Below are 17,546 nucleotides of genomic sequence, written 5' to 3'. Positions count from 1 at the left end.
GCCTTTCAGGATACTGTTAAATAAGAAGTAAACATAACTGATGAACTTAAGCTTAGAGAGACAGAGCATTCTGTGTTCAATAATAGCAAGTAGATGGAATGTATGTCTAGCTCCCATAAATTTCATTTCTATTCGTATGTTTGAATATATCACGACAGAAATGGACTTTATAGTCTCAGAAAAAAAACTATTTTCTTACAGTGAAACTGAGACTTATCTATTCTCTTAAATAAACTTGTCTGTTGGTTTTATGAAGAAACCCTGAGAAAATTAGATGGCAATCCCACTAATGAGAAATGCTGATAATTTCATCTTTCTTAAGAGCAATAAATTATGTACTTAGTTAAGGAGCTACTCTGGAATGTGAATTTCACTGGGACAATGAAAAATACACAGATACTGTTTATGTTGTTGTGTTTTAAGTTAACCACATAAAGTGTCTTCTGTTAAGTCTAAGGAGATGCCACTGTGCCCTTCAGATCATATTCCCCACATTTTGGTATCTTAATTCAGATTTTGAATAGCAAACAGTGTTGTAACCACTGAAACTATAGTTCCCCACAATGGCAAGGTATAAGAAAGATATGCTGTGAGGCCGGAAAATGTTGCTACGCCTCTTTTTGAAAAAGAAATTCTAAAAACATTCAAAAAATACTTATTGTAAGGTGTATGACATGACATCAGGATCACTGTGTTTACATAGGCTCACCTGTAGCACCATTACTGAAAACTAGCCAGCCTGTAGTACCATAGCTGAAAATCAACAAGGATCGAGCGAAGCATACAGCATGCCTATATCTAATGCTTCAGTATACTAATGTTCAGGTTATCACCATTGACCTTCCAGCACGAACTCATTTCTGTCCAGATGAGCCACTTGGAGAAAAAAAACCTCAACGAAAAAGCCATATGAACAAACAAACAAACAAACAAACAAACCCAAAAACAAAGAAAAAGAGAGAGATGTCTGGTATTTGTAAGTAACACCACTATGATACAATAAATATCATCTTTTGACCACCCTTTTTCATCACATATGAAGCACGATCTGCCATAAACCTTTGCTCAGTAACTGAATGTTTTTAATTTCTTTCGAATATGAAACACAAACCACACATATTGCAGAAAAGGCTAGATGTCTTAGCATGTTTTGCTAAACAGAAAGCAGACATACAGTTATTGTACTTTTATGAATGTACTTGTAAAGATGAGCACTGGAGCCTACAGCATTTGTGTATAACACAATAGCTTCTTATTGTAATATTCTACCTTTATTTTTCTATATTCTGGAGGAAAACAGGAAAAAGAAAATTACTTACAATTGTGATACACAAATTTTGCACACTTCAAAAATCTTTAAAACACATCACAGTTCTAAAATATCTTAAACAAAATTATTAGAGGAAAACTGTGTGGCTTTATATCTATACAGAGAATTTTACATCAGACTATATTGTGGAAATTGTTAAAGAATGCAACATTTCTGAAACATTTCAGAAACAACTACATTCCCGAAGATTTGGTGGCAGATTGCTAAGCAAAGAATTATTGCACAAAAAGACGTTTTTAAATACATATGTGCAATAGCTGTATACACACATGATGGTCTCGGGCCAGCTGGGATTAGGGCAATGCACTGAAACATACCTAACCCACTTTGGTTTGCTGAAGGAGGAGCATTGCAAAGAGCAAATGCTCCCATGCTGTATGCAAGCCCCCAATTTATTGTCAAAGTTACATAATATCTCTTTTTGGCTTTATATCCTGCTGACCTTCAGGCTTTGCTTATTTTCCACTCTCATGCTGCTGCTTCTCACACTCACAACAGGGAATTCTGTAACATTACCTCATTCACCAGCAATCAGCCTCATACTCTGAAGGTTGGTTTACATTTTTGCCAATTACCAATTCTTTGTTCCCCCCCCCCCCCCCCCATATTTTTATATATGAATGTTGTTTATATTTGTTTTTTCATGGAAAGGTTGCAATTACTGGAGTATTTTAAAAAAATGGGGATACAACTGGCAATGGAAGCTTTTAATTAACAGAAAGAAACAGTTTAACAAGCATTTCAAACTCTGTAGAGCTACATGTTCTTAAATCTAATTTATATACCTATTTACATATATACCCTTCCTTATACCTTTTGTGTGCTTAACTGCTTAAAATATGTTGACCAGGTTGTAGCAGCATTTTGCAAGTATATTGTCTTTGAATAATGTTATGTATCTGGATTTTCATTATTTGATTAAATGAACTAAATAACACTAGGGCAGTGGTGATTAAAATGGGTCTTGTATGTTTCTCCCAAATTGTGCTGCTGATTCCCAGCATGGCAGTGTTCACACTTATATTTGTCTTCCCTTAATGACAGCAGCAAGAGATTCACTGTTAGGAGCTGCTTTTATAATGTAACTGTGGAGAAAAAAAAAAAAATCAGTAGCATTTCTCTAGTGTAACAGTGCTTGCCTTGAAAGGAAACACCAGAGTATATTCTGTTAAAAAATATCAATTGTTTTCACTTTCCTCTGGACAGAGAACGCAGAGTACATTTTCTTTGAACCAAGTACATGCTGCCAGAGTTGTATTGCTTCTAGAGTGGTCCTGTCTCACAGCTGGTTTGGAGAGTTGGAGGAATTATGCACAAACACAAAATCTGTTTTTGACTTTACATTGACTCAGCTTTTACCTGTCATTTACATCCAATTATTTTTACATGTCTGTAACCTGCAGTTAAAATAAGTGAATGAAAGAGGAACTCTAGGAGTATATGTGATTTATTCACATATGGGGGAGGACCCTCAAAATAGTAAAGATAAAATGAGTCAGACTACACGACTATATGTCTGTAATTGAGACCTGATTTTCTATCATGGACTTTTCTACGACAGTTTCTGTAAAGCCAAACAGGAAAACTCCAGATCACAGCCTCTGTAATCAATAAAAGCCAGCAACCCTCCTCTGGGTCTCAAGAAAAGCCAACATGCCTCCTCTGGGTCCCACTGAACCTTTTTCCCTCATAGTCGGTGCATGCATTAGGACTGAAAATCACTTAACTAGAAATAACAGAGGAACAGTCAAACAACATAAACCAAAATTTAGATGAAATTCAGACCAGAAAGCATAGTTACCCAGACAGAGTATCAGGTCTAGGGCTCTGTAGAGAGCTTATCTGAGTAATCCCAGCTTAAAGTTAGGGAAAGAATGACAGTATGGTGTACACTGAGTGCAATGATGATGACAGAGAGATAGATGTGATATACTACATTACACAGTGAAAAATATGAAATGCCATTAACTGGATAATAGAAATCTAAGCTGGAATGAGAACAAGGGCAAGGGCTGACCTTAACCATGTAACAAGTGTGACTAAAAAAAGATAGTAAATGTTGATGGGAACTACTTTTCTGTAAAGGGATTCAAACTGCTAACATGAGCACTAACTTCCACTAAGGGTTACAATACATACAAAAGCAAAGCAAATGAAGATACAAAACCCCAAGCATCAAGCTGTTTTTGAAGTCATCTCATTTCTTTCTTTTACACAATTTTCTTCAAAAATCCATACTTTCATGCACAGCTACTACTGTGTTTTCAGTGTCTCAGGGGACACAATACAGTATCTGAGATCACTTTAAAAGGCAACTTTGTATTGATATAAGTCGGTGTAAATGCAACAAGTGTCTTTTTCTTCCCCTTTCACAAACCCAATGGGAATCAGAGCCACAAAGCAGTGTTTTGTCCCTGAAAGCATGCTTCAGGGAAGCACTGTGCTGCTGCCTGCAGCCTCCAAGGTAAGCTTGAGATCCTGAAACCAGAGCTATGAATATTGTGCCTTTGCATTTAGGATTTCAGAAGCAGGTGTTCCTGTATTTCATGGGGAATTGATTTAACTCTGAAGATGTGTACTGAAGATCTGCTTGCTTTAAAAGTTGAGGCAAGCAGCCAAGCCACAGTTCACACTGGAGTGTCACTACCAGTAACTCCATTGTGAATACAGTATTGAGGATTCTTTGTCATTCTGGATGCCCTGCTGAAAAGCTTTTCTTCAAAACCTTAGGGAAGTACATCCTAGTATTCTATAATGTAATTGCTAAGGTAACATGGCTTATGACATAGCTACAATGCTCTCAGTGTCTGAAAAATAACTTGTCTCACTAAAAAGATTAACCTAAGTTGAACCAAGTGTGTGAAAACTACTAGATTTCTTCTCCCAAGTAGAATGATTTCTTTCTTTCTTAAGATAGTTTTGTTAACTAAATGAAAGCATATTTTTCAAACAGTGCAGCTACGTTGCTTTCTTTTTTTTTAATTGTTAATTATTTAATTTATAATCTCCTTTAACACTTCTGTGAATATTATTTTCTTTTAATATTTTTTCCTGTTGTACAAAAAAAAAAAAAAAAAAAAAGAAAAAAGACATTATAGTAAAACAGTTTAATGATAAAATGTTACTTTCACATTGTAACACAAATTTGATAACTTATCAGAATTGGCAGGGTCAATATTGCAAAGTGTGATCCATCCCAGTTAACCCAACATAGCATGAAATTCCATTAGAGAAAAGTGCAGCCTAAAGAAAAGACACCTAAATCACATTCAGAGCCTCTAAGACAAGTCATTCATGACATTCTGGCTTAGCAAAGGCTCTTTTGAACATCCATGAACAGGCTGGAGTTTTTTATAGGATTTTATTCAAAGGAATAGATTTAACGCTATCCAGATAGGAAGTTGGTAGGTTTTGCAAAGAGCTTTCTGAGAGGATGAGTTTGCCTCTGTAACTGTATTTTTTCTTTAATTTTTCTATCTTATTTTGTTTGAAGTTCCTGAAGAAGGAAGTGCTTATCTTGAAGGGTTCATGCACACACTCATACAAATCTCTTTCACAGGTAATTATTCTTGCCAAGTGCTATATCTTTGAAGAAATATGTTAACTTCCATTATTCTTTATTGCACTGCAACTGGGGTTGTCTTAATCAAAAATGTCTTCTGCTAGGTTTCAACATTTGAAAAATTGTATTCCCCAAAACAATTATAATCTGAAAATTCACTGGAAACTTTTATAAATATAGACTTGCAAATTATACTCAGGAACAGCAGCTCTGCAGTCTTTAATCTATTGATTGCTAAAAAATGAAGTTATCTTCTATTCATTCACACTAAAATATGCTAGCTAAGAATGACACAGAGTTTTGCATTGTATGCTATGGGAATTTTACAGTTACTTTTTATTACTTAAAATGTTTTCAGAATGTTTACTTGCATTGGAAAATTAAAAGCTACCTACAGATTTGAATGTATATGATTGTTTAAGCTTGGTGAGGGTTATGAGAAGATAATTGGAAAATAAGTAAGCTTTAGCCATTTAAAAAATTAACTTCCTCTTGATATGCATTTTGGGAATATCCTCAGTAAACTCAGTACTACATATTTTCTCCACTATCTTGGCATTAAAGAAGATGAAACTTAAACAACATTTAGCCTCTTGATCTGGTATATGGCTTTGATGTACTACATTGTTATATATCAGTTCTTAGTCTGATTAGTGCAATCCGAATAGAATTGTATTTAAACTTATTTCAGTACTTTGTTGGACTTAGCCTTTTAAAATATTCATATAAATGTGAATACATCTTCTGATTGCCCCATCCACAGCAGAGAAAATACAAGCAGCATCAAATATGGCAGCCACACTCCCTCACAGAACCTCACTATCAGGCTACTGTCTGCTCTGGAGTGAGCTTGTAGCAGTGTTCAGTGAAGGAAGATGTTGTTGATCCTGATTAAGGATCTTACTGCTGAAGCTGATTTGTCATGGATGAGTGATTTAGGTCACTTAAAGAATCACTGTTAGAGGTATTAGCAAAAATGATTTTAACATATATTTGTAAAAGTGTGACTTAGAGTTCAATGGCAGAGTTTGCTCTATTACTTACTACATGAAAGATAGAAAGTAAAGTCGAGCTAAAATCTATTTAGAATTATGTACACAGCAACCAGAGATAAAAAGGACAAGGAAGACCCTCTTGTTGAGTCACAAGCTTGTAGCTATACTGTTTGCCTCACAAATACCTTCTTAAGATTCTTCCTGACTAAAGGACTAGCTGCCACATCTGCTGAAAAACAATTACAAAGTCAGATCACAGAATCACAGAAGCACAGAATCTTAAGGGTTGGAAGGGACCTTAAAAGGTCATCTAGTCCAACACTCCTGCCAGAACAGGGCCATCTAGAGTAGGTCACACAGGAACTATACAGGCAGGTTTTGAATGTCCCCAGAGAAGGAGACTCCACAACCCATTTGGGCAGCCTGTTCCAGTGCTCAATAACAAAATATTAATCATATCCCTATTAAAGAAGAAGGTTAGGTTCATTTCAGAGTGTCATCGCAAACTAAATCTTATTAGTGTATATACAATGCAGGTATCTGGCTTATGTCTGCTTTTCCTTAGGAACACATACTAGACATATACCAGCCTTCTAGTTTCAGCAGACATTCTTTCAAAACTTCCACACATCAACACGCATATGTATCTTCACATACATATGTACACAGAAACCACATGCTTTTCTTCTCCAATAACACTAAGAAGTCATCTTTATGTAACAAGAGTTGTGTATCATTTATAGCCCTTCAGATTAATCTGGAAGATTAAGAAGTAGATTAACAATATGAGAAGCATTTTTTCCTATTGGGTAGTTGCCCTATGTATCCATAAATCTTGCTGTCTGCAAACTTCAACCCAAAGAACATATAATATTATCTTTCTGGTAATCAGTGAAATAAAGCTAGCAGAAATTACCTCATGAGAATGACCTTCAGCAACACTTTATTACATATGACACATTCTCAAAGCAGTCATCTGTACAGAAGAATATCTGTCAGTGACTAATAATAAGAGTTTTCTTATATTAAGAAAAGATAGTATATCAGATAATTTTCTAACATAGCCTCTTAGTTTGAGTGAGTCAAATATAGGAGCTTTATGTACCCTGACAAATGCGGAAACACAAGTATCTGAGCACTGGGATATACATTTATGGCCAGATAAATATTATTTTCCATTTTTATTACTAAAATTTGATCTGTCTGTGCCAGTTCCCTCTGCAAATGATGTCATCTATTCATTGTAAGCAATGGAGCTCCTTACTTTCTCTGTGTCTCTGAATTGCATATAAAGAATCTTCTCTTGAAATAAGGTATTCAGTTAACTTTATTTGATGTTGGAAAGGTTTTTTCTGAAGCATCTTGTACTACAATGGACATAGCTACTTGCTTGAGCAGCCAGTTTGGTCTGCGATCCTTGGATTGGCTAATTGATCTGATTAACTCTTTATCAGCAAAAATTGAGTTCCTTTTTTAAGTCTATAAATATGAGCTCTTTACTTTGTGATAGTCATAAAGTAAATTTATTTCAAGAAACATATTTCCTTCTCCAGACACTCCATTTTGCTGCTTTTGCTGACTTCTCTGCTGTCTTGACTGTGGAGACACAGCCCAAGTAGCCACAGTCTAAATTGGTCTTGTACCATCCCTTTTAAACATATTGTCTTTAAAGTATCTGAGGAACATCTGAGAGTAACAGCTGTGTGACAAAATCAGATTTCTTCATTACTGCAGATAACCTCCCATCCTACCCAATCTCCTGTCTATTTACCTATGACATATATAAATCTCCAATGAAAATAATCTCTCAGTCCTACTCCTAGCACTTCTTTTCTAAACATGTGATTCTCCACCTCTAAATCTCTCATGAGATTCCATCCGCAATACTGCATCCAGCTCTGGGTTCCTCGGCACAAGACAGACTTTGATTTACTTGTTAGAGCAGGTCCAGAAGAGGGTCACAAAAATGGCCAGAGTGTGTGTAGAAGAGCTGAGAGAGTCAGAGTTGTTCAGCCTGGAAAGAGAAGGCTCCAGGGAGATCATTTTCCAACCTTTTAATATATAAAGGAGCTTATAAGAAAGACAAATAGACACTCTGCCAAGGTCTGTAGTAACAGGACAAATGACTGTTTTAAACAAAAAGAGGATAGACATAGATTTTATACAAGAAAAACATTTTTTATGTTGCGTATGGTGACATACAGGTGTAACAGGCTGCCCAGAGAAGTTATGGATGCCCCATCACTGCAAATATTCAGGGTCAGGTTGGATGGGGCTTTGAGGAACTCAGTCTGGTGAGAGATGTCTCTGACCATGGCAGAGGGCTGGATTACTTGATCTTTAAAGGTCCCTTCCAACCCAGATCACTCTATGACTGTATGATGAATTCACACTCTAATGATGGCTATTACTGGAGCAGATTCAACCTTGAAGTGCCATGGCAAAGTCTTTGGCAAAAGACAGGAAAAGCAAATACTCTTTTTTTTTTCTTTTAGCTGTTGGCTGTGTGCTCTGTAGTTTATTTTATAGATACCTCTTGATTCCTAAAAAAAGTTATTAGAACAATTCACAAGATCTAGGACACAGGAGGACAGTCATGTCATTCAGTTTTAAATTCTGTTTTGTTTTGGGGTTTTTGTTGGTTTGTGTTTTTTTTTTTTCCCCACCATTTATAAAAGGTTCTTACTCTTCGGCGTTTTTTTTATACAACAGATCCTGACTTGCACTCAATAACCAGCTGTACAGTTTTCTGTCAAAAAATTGCTTATTAACGTTGATCTCTCATCAACTGCTTGAGCTGAGCAACAAGCCTGCAAACCGAAGAAATCTGTTCTATTCTGTTAATCCAGACAGCTTTTAACCTGGATGTAACTTCTGGTCATGCAATCATCTTTCAAGTAAAAGATGCTTTTTCCCAGAGAAGTGACAAGGCTTTAATTACAACATTAACTCAGTTTCTCCACACTTTCTTTGTGATAGAAAGCATTTCAAAAATTGAACTCAGGCTACCTAGTGGCAAGAATACTTTTTTTTTTTTTTTGGCCTTCATTGGTTTGCTTTCAAAATCTGTTTTAATCATTTTCAGAAGTAGTCTCTGGTGTTTCATGAAAGCAAGCAGCATTTTGGTTACTGAAACAGATAATTTTCTTTTTCTGAGAAAGCAGAGCTAAAAACACATTCCTATCATTATTTTTTCCACTTTGGAAAGGAGTAGCATTTAAAAAAAAAAGAACTGTAAATTTTATATTATTAAACAAACATAACAAAAATAAATGAAAGCAAATTGCAAAAGGAAGAAATTTTTCAAGCTTCCTTTTGTACCACAGCTGCAAAACAAGTAAACATTATATAGAAATCTCTTATCAGGTGTTTCAGAAGCAGAATAGTTACACTCTCAGAACCATGATGGCTGGTAGATATAGGAAACACTGATTACTATAATGATTTCAGTAGAAATGCTGACAGAGAATGCAATTTCTTCCCTCCAAAACTGTTATCATTTGTCTAACTAGGAAACTTTCTGTTTTAAAGTTAATCTTTCATTAGTTTTTTTCATCAGAAAACGTACTGAAGCATAAGTGTGTAAGTAACCTTCGAGCTTTAACCAGCATATTTTTTGTGACATGGTGCTTTCAGTAACATGTTAGACTACTGCTAGTAGAATCATGGCCAAGATTAGGAATAAAAAGTTGACAGTGGAAAATAAAAATTCACTCTATCTCAGGAAATATATGGGACAAAATAGAGTTATCTCAGATATGAGGAAGCAGACTAAGTAACCTTGCCTAATATTTTCTGCATACCATCAGAAAATCACACCTATTTGTCTTCAGAGACATTTCTGTGCAAGGTACAGATTTTTTTATTTTTAAAGATAAAGAAAAAATAAAAAGAAAGGGAGACCATTCCTATAGCCAAAACCAGCTACTGCACTAGAGCCTAGTACAGAGTACGTATAAGTAAACTGGGAGATACAGCTTCCATGAATCTTAACACTGTTAAGCAGTACTTTAGCTCCCCAACCTAACCTCGCTGGTTTCGGGTAATTTTGAATGATCATCTCTGCTCAACAGGTCAAGTTTATGTTTAAATTGAAATAAAATCAACCAAACAAAAAAAACATAACAGCAATTTTGGTGAGCTCTAAAGATTTGGTGACTATTGCATTATTTATTGAATGGAATCCATCCTTCTTCAGTGCACTTCCATCTGAACATGTGCTTTTGCAGATAAGAGAACCAGTAAGTAAAAGTAATGCAAATCAAATGGCATGTGGTCTGTGGAAAGTAAACTAGAAATTCAAGATACTATAATTTTCATAGTGTTTACTTAAAGTGCTCTCTGGTACTGCGATGACTATGTTTTTAGAATGTGACAGTAAACTCACTAAAGAGAAGGATAATGTTTTGTTAAAATATTTTTGTACTGAATTTATCATTTTGAAGATCCAGATAAATTTCAGTGCTTAAATAAATCTTGGCCTAAAAAAACATATGACATTCTGTGTATCTGCCTGTCCAGATACTAAATTATCGAAACTTATAAGCACTATCAATTATTCACAATGACTGTGGTACAAGCATGGATGCCTGCAGTTATTAATTTATGGCATAAATTCATCCAACTGAGAAGCCTTGAAAGAACAATAAAGTCCCATGTGTTTCGTTGGGAAATTGCAGTGGGGCCTGAACAGCTGTTTACTGCTAGTTGGATTTCCCAAACAAAACCATCCATATCAGCTTAACAGAAAAGGGTATGTAGATAATACCATTTCTAACCATTCTGTGTCAGTTTCAAAGGTCCTTCCCTTATCTGTATGTGATTGAATAATAGGCATAAACTACCTAAAGAATTTTAGTGTCTTCCCTGTGACTCTTCCCATATTTTACTACTTCTCAGGAGTATCTCCAGCACAAGATTACAATACAGAGAAATTTGTCTAACCAGGCATGGTTGGTCAAATTTATCCCAAGGGGAATATTAAGTTTAGTCAGTAAGTTCCCATTAAAGAAAGGGTTGATAGTCACGATAAAGACCTTGACTAGTCTATATCTTTGATGTTACTAGCTGACATGATATGAAACTGATTATCAAAAAATGAGAACTATCTTAATGCAAAGAAATTTTTTTTATTAATAAAGCAATCTATATGCTTTGTTGTGTCCTAAAAATATTTCCTGATATTTAAAATAAATTTCTATATTTTTACTATTAATTAATTTTATGTCCTTTACCTTATTATTCTTTCATAATATCACTGTAAAACTAATTTAAAGTCAGTGTTTCTAAGTATTTATTATAATAACGGATTTACTTTTATCCATGAGTATTTGGCTTGTATTTAAACTCTGCATTCAGCTCAAAGAATTAATTTCCTTTACTTCCTCTGAAAGAACAAAACCCATAATATGACATGGTGTTTTGTTAATTCCATGTTAAATATGTAAGCAAAGCAAGAAAATATACACAAATAAATATATTTAAATAAACTTATTTAATTTATTACTTCCAGGGCCTCTTTGTCTTAGTTCATTAAATAAAACAACCAAAAATTTTGTCATATAGCTCCCATGTCCTGAATGAAGCAGCATTAGCTAACTTGCTTTTCTATGGACTTTAAAGCACTTCCTTGCAAAACACTACTCATTATAAATTTATCCCACTACAGATTGCAAATGGCCTTATTAATTTCCTAATTTATTTTCATTGTATGGATTATAACCACATAAAAAAAGATAACCTAAATACGTGATAAATGGATAAGACCATAAATGCCACTTTAGAAGATATTATCTTTGCAATGAATTTAATCATTTAATACAGAGATATATTTTATTTGGTTCAAATTTGCACTGAAAAACTGGACTCTTCCATGTATGATATTCAAACCCAGAGCAAATGCTGCATCTTACCTGGGCAGGTTGCATGATCCAGCCTCATGTATCCACACTATCAGAAACAAGAGTAAGCACAAATTCACAATTTATAAATATTCCAGAAATATATTAAGATAAATATAATAAATCAAACACTAATGTAAACTTTAAGAGAAATTAAATTACCACACGGAACCTAGAAGCTTGGAATTAGAATCAGTTCTTCCAAATGCTCATAAACACAACCAACAGATCATACATAGCATGTTCTAAACTTGGAAAAAGTATTTTGTACATTCTCATTGATCATTCCCAGCCTTTTGCATTATTTCAATATGGCTACATTAGCCTGGTGATGCTTTCAGCCAACTCATTTGCCTCTATACTTAGATATAAGAAGCAATAATGGTATTATAAGTATCTCTCTAAGTTGAAAGATAGATTTCTAGTATTCTTTTTTAATTCCTTGACAATGGAAAGTCTATCAAGCCATTATTTTTGAGACAAACAGCAATGGCATACTGTCACACAGTTACTTAAAAGAACTGGGAGAAGGTAGGACACTCTAAAGAGAGAAGAAAGAAAAGACACTAAGAAATACCAGATTTGAAAAGAAAACTTAAGCAAAATATGTCTGTTCTATTCTTGTTATTAGTGTATTCAATAAAAGAATCACCTGCGAAGTAGGATAGTAGATTATATAGAATATGTAGAGACATTGTTGGGGAAAAGACTAGCTATGTCTTTCTGTCAAAATACTGGAAAAAAAAAATGTGCCTCATGGATGAATGAAAATGTTGAAAAGCCCACCAATCTTGAACAACAGTATTTAATGTTTCCCATTTTCAGCTGTACTTCACATAAAGTTAAAAGAGATGACAAAAAATGTATATGTATAGCCAGAATTCCCCTTTAAAATTCTTAAGACAAATGGCTGTAACTGAGAATAGAGTAATCTCTGAGTATGAGTGTCTTATTTATAATTTTTTAGAAAGTGTTTTCATAATGTTAAAATCAGGGCTACATTGTTCTGCTCAGAGGGTGACAGATCTACACTTCCCCTGGGAAAATGTGGAACAGCACAGCTCCTCTCCAGGCATCCAAACAGGTTCCAGAAGTAAGCAAATAATGCATCCAATTTATCCACAGCATGCCTGGCGTTTGGTATCATGGCTCATGTTGTGCCCATCCCTCTAATGTTCTTGGATCAATATACTAGTATAAAGAGAGAAGTATCTGTACCTTTGATTATAACTTTTTTCCTCATGCAAGGAAGGAAGAATAACTCATCTTGTCCTTCCAGATCTTTATACCATGGAAAAACCATAATTCAGTTTATATTCATTGTTCATCATAAGGTCAGCTACTGCTGCTGAACATATCATATAAAGCTTAAAAAATGCAAAAAGATGGTAGTTTTGCTAAACGGAAAATTTTACTACTCCATCAGAAAAATTTAAATTAAGCATTTTCCTTTCTTAAATAAGTTTTCATCAGATCATCATGTTTCCACAAAAGATTTAACTTTAAATGAATTGGCATTTTCTAACAGGGATGAACTCCATCAGAAAAATGCTGGTCAGCTCTACTCAAAATTGCAATAAAGAGAATCTTCCAAGTATTTAACAGGGATTGCCATCAAATCAAATCATTACAGTGTGCTTCATCAAGGAGTCAGTGGCACCGCAGCTGAGGCAGGCTTCCCATCCGTCTGCCTTCTACTCATCAATTGTCATTTCAGTGTCCTCACTCACTTTATCACCAAGAAGTAAAGCATTGGAAGAGCCTTAAGATGAATATCACCAAACTGAGCCAATCAGAAGAGAGGCTGTCAGGGAGAAGCCTCTGAGTTTGCAAAGAAGATTCAAGACTACTAAAATGCCACCTCCCCAGAATGGAACCTGTCCAGCTGAGGTGTTGACTGTCCTAACAACCAAGCCATCAAGCATGGATGAACTTTCAAACTATTAAAAATCAAATACAAAATAAAAAACAACTGTAAACTATCAATATTTGACAGAAATAGATGAGAAACATTACAGACAGATGTAGAACAGATACCAGAAAGACAGTCTGTGAAATTCAAAAACAGAGTATAACCATGCAGCTTCTAAGTAGAGGTAAGTAGAAGTCTAGTCAATTTCAAACTCATGAAACCTTAGGACTACATTTAAATCTGTTGTCAAAGAATATAAATGCACTGATCTGATCTCACATTGATTTTTAAGCTGTGGTATTCAAAGAATGTGTTAGCCTCACTTCCCATTAAAGGGAGCTGACATTTGCATACTCCTACTGAGTTGAGGATTGCACAATCACCATGCCAGAATGCTTTCAGATCTCACCAAACATGCAACAACACATTCCTTTACAATCCTTACTTTAAAACATACCTTGCAAGGAATTATCTTCATTCAGCTTTCACAACTTTTAGCGGTACTTTTTTCTTTTTCTGCCTACAGTACATGTTACAGCGGCATTAAAGACAGATGGCCTTTAGAAGAAATACGGAGTTGTTAAGACCTATACTGTTTTCTCCTTCAGTCACTACTCTGGAAACAAATTTGAAATATTTCAAAGCTACGAGCCCAAAGTCTGTTTTATATCCAAGTATGCTCAAACTAGAAATCACTTAAAACACTCATTAGCATCAGTTTCAAGCCTGTCTTAAGCCCACTTTATAACACATCATTCCCTTGTTATTAAAACTAATCACACCACCAATTCAAGCAGTCCAGTCTCTGTGTCTCTGTATGATGTATTTGTTGACTTACTGGTTTTCATGTTTCTTACAGATTCAAGCACTTTAGTCCCTCTAATGTGAAGTCTTGTGGCGGGGAGACTTTAATCTTTCCTATGTAGTCATTAAGGCAGTAAAGGAAAATTTCTCCACACCCTTTTTGTCTGTTCCTCTCCTATACATTGTAATAAGTCCTTCCAAATTTCCTGAATTAATCCTTTGCTTGGGGAAAGGAGAACAAACCAAAAAAAAAAAAAAAAAAAAAAAAGCTCTAAACCTTAATGCTGATCAGTGACCTGTGATGAAAGGCCTTCAGTAGAATCTGAATCCCGGTTCACTGATGAATCTCTACCCACCTAATTAAACTGCAGACGGTGAACTCTAGGCTATAACTCTGCTCCTCAGAGCAGCAATTCATCATTTTGCCACGCAGCTCATGTTGTCAGGACAAGCTTTTGTCATATATGACATGCCAGTTTTTGTTTTTATAGGTGATTTTTAATTAAACCATTGCTGTCAGAGTATGGGAGGACTAAGTTATAAATCATAAATCCAGATCTATAACACTTACACTCTTGGAAATGTGTGAATGTTAAAAGAGCCTCCTGCTATTAGGTTTTCTAAGAGCAATGATCTGTTATGAAATGGTAGATGCCACAATATAAAAACACAATAATTATTTATGTAGATATATAAAAGTAGAATAAATCTAACAAGTGGTGCAATAAGCTACCTGATGAGCAAGTTACGATGAATACTATTGGACTGGTTATAACTTCTTTAAAGTATTTGAGTTTATGAGATCTGCAAGGCTATAAATTGAGAAGTGTTTCAGTAATTTCAAACAATTGAGTACAATGATAGGTAATTTGCAGTTAGTAAGAGCTTTTTATGGCCACTGAGAGCAAGCAGACATCTTGAATGATAGTTTTACTCAGATTTTTTTTTTTTTTTTAAATGTAAAGTTAAGGAATATATTTAACATTGATAAAGAAAGAAGTGATGGTAAAAAAATCCTGGTTAACCATCAAAAGTCATGAAAATCTTCCATTTAACAATACAGAGACTTTCCTAGCTCAGCAGTCTGGTGTTACACTCAAAGACCATCCTACCATGAGCTTGGCTATCCATAGTAAAATCTTTACAGGTGTATGAAAGCTGAGCAGAAGGAAGAGTCTTTATTGCACTGAAGAGTCTCATTTTGTTTTCAAAATAATTCATCTGTTTTCACTGTTAACAAGCAATTTTTCACATAAGCACATTACATATTACAAAATAATGCATAGGCTTGTGAAACTCATAAACTAGACAGTTACTTTTAAAGAAAGTAAATCTGGGTTGGTAGTAAGTTGCTTTTCCCAATAAGGACTTCATCCATATCCCTAGAGACACTTAAAAGATGCTTGGACAAACTGCTGAGGGATATGGTTTAGTTTAATTATGAGCTTGGCAGTATTAGGTTAGTAGTTGGATTCAATGATCTTACAGGTGTTTTACAACCATAATGATTCTATCATTCTATTCTGTGATTCATTTTTATCTAACTAAGAATTCTAAGGCACCAGAATTTTGCAAACTGCTGGTCAGATAAAACCATTGCAAGATATGTACCAACCAATCTTTAAAAGTCGTCTCCCAATCAGACTTAGAATGATATCCAAAAATAGATATTCCTGATACTCATGGATATGAAGGGACAGACTCTTCCTTGCCAGCCTTCAACGTTTTCAAGCATGGGGATTTAAATCAGTCTTTAATCATCTAAGTAACTTCCCACATCTCAAAGGCACAGAGGCATTTTGCTCCCCTTCCCAGACAGACCTTAGTTTTGTATTTCAGTTTCGTTTTCCCTACTGAATTTCCCTAGTGCTTACGTGGGGACATAGACGTAATTTGCTATGCTATAAGTTAAATTACACTGACTTCTACTATGGTTCCTAAAGACAGTGATCTACCACCTGAACAAGAAGTCATCAAGAAACCTTCATATGAAAGCTTCATTTTAGTCTTGATTAGACGAGTATCAAACTCATAATATGAAAGGAAGCAATAGAATTAATTTATCTGGGACTTTATTGTATTTTTTTTTACACACCATGTATATCAATTGAGAGCTCTGTTATTTTTTCATTTTTGCCTGATCCGTATTTTCAGACTTATGGGATTTTTCCCTTGAATAATTTTTATTGGTACTGTCCAATTATTGTAGTTCTAGACAAGCATTTAACACATGCATTATGAAGCCATGGTATCTTTCTGCATCTTAGATTATATCTCTTCAGCCTGTCCCTCTTTCTAGTACAAAATATTTTTTTTATACAGCTACAGAAGTTAAAATTCAGTTATTCAATTATTCCATCTGAACATCAGCTGCCCAGGGAGGTTATGCCTGCCCAGGGAGGGTGTGGAGTCTCCTTCCTTGGAGGTCTTCAAGACCCACCTGGACACGTTCCTATGTGACCTGATCTAGGTGGACCTGCTTCTGCAGAGGGGTTGGACTAGATGATCTCTAAAGGTCCCTTCCAACCCCTATGATTCTATGATTCTATGGTTCCATGATTCTATGATTATGAAAATAATTTGGCGTCAGCAATCACTATAGAAGATGAGAGTCTCATTATACTATTTTTAATTTGAATTGAAAAAGATGTGTAAAAGCAACAAGGCTTTGACTTTGAAGATCATTGCTACTTTGAATCATTTCAGTGGAAAGTTGGTTAAAAAAAATATGAACCTAATCATAACTGAAGAAGCTATCATCTAATTGCTTGTCTTTTGCATGCTTTTTGCTTTAAAGAAGATTGTACCTAAAACTATTCTGCATTTCAGCTTTGCAGACTTCAGGTCACAAGTCACCCTGCACACAGCTTATGTTATAATTGGTAATTGATGTAATATTGCTATGTTTTTAATCTTCCTTAAACTGCAGTTTTGAAATTAGAGACATTTATCACCCCATTTAACCAGCTAGGAAGATATGAAAAAAATGTTTAGTCAGTATTTCCAGAATTCAATCACAACATGTTCTTTCCAAGCATTAACA

The sequence above is a fragment of the Colius striatus genome, chromosome 3 (genome assembly GCF_028858725.1).
Source record: "Colius striatus isolate bColStr4 chromosome 3, bColStr4.1.hap1, whole genome shotgun sequence".
NCBI classification, from domain to species: Eukaryota; Metazoa; Chordata; class Aves; order Coliiformes; family Coliidae; genus Colius; species Colius striatus.
This window is presented reverse-complemented; position numbering follows the sequence as displayed.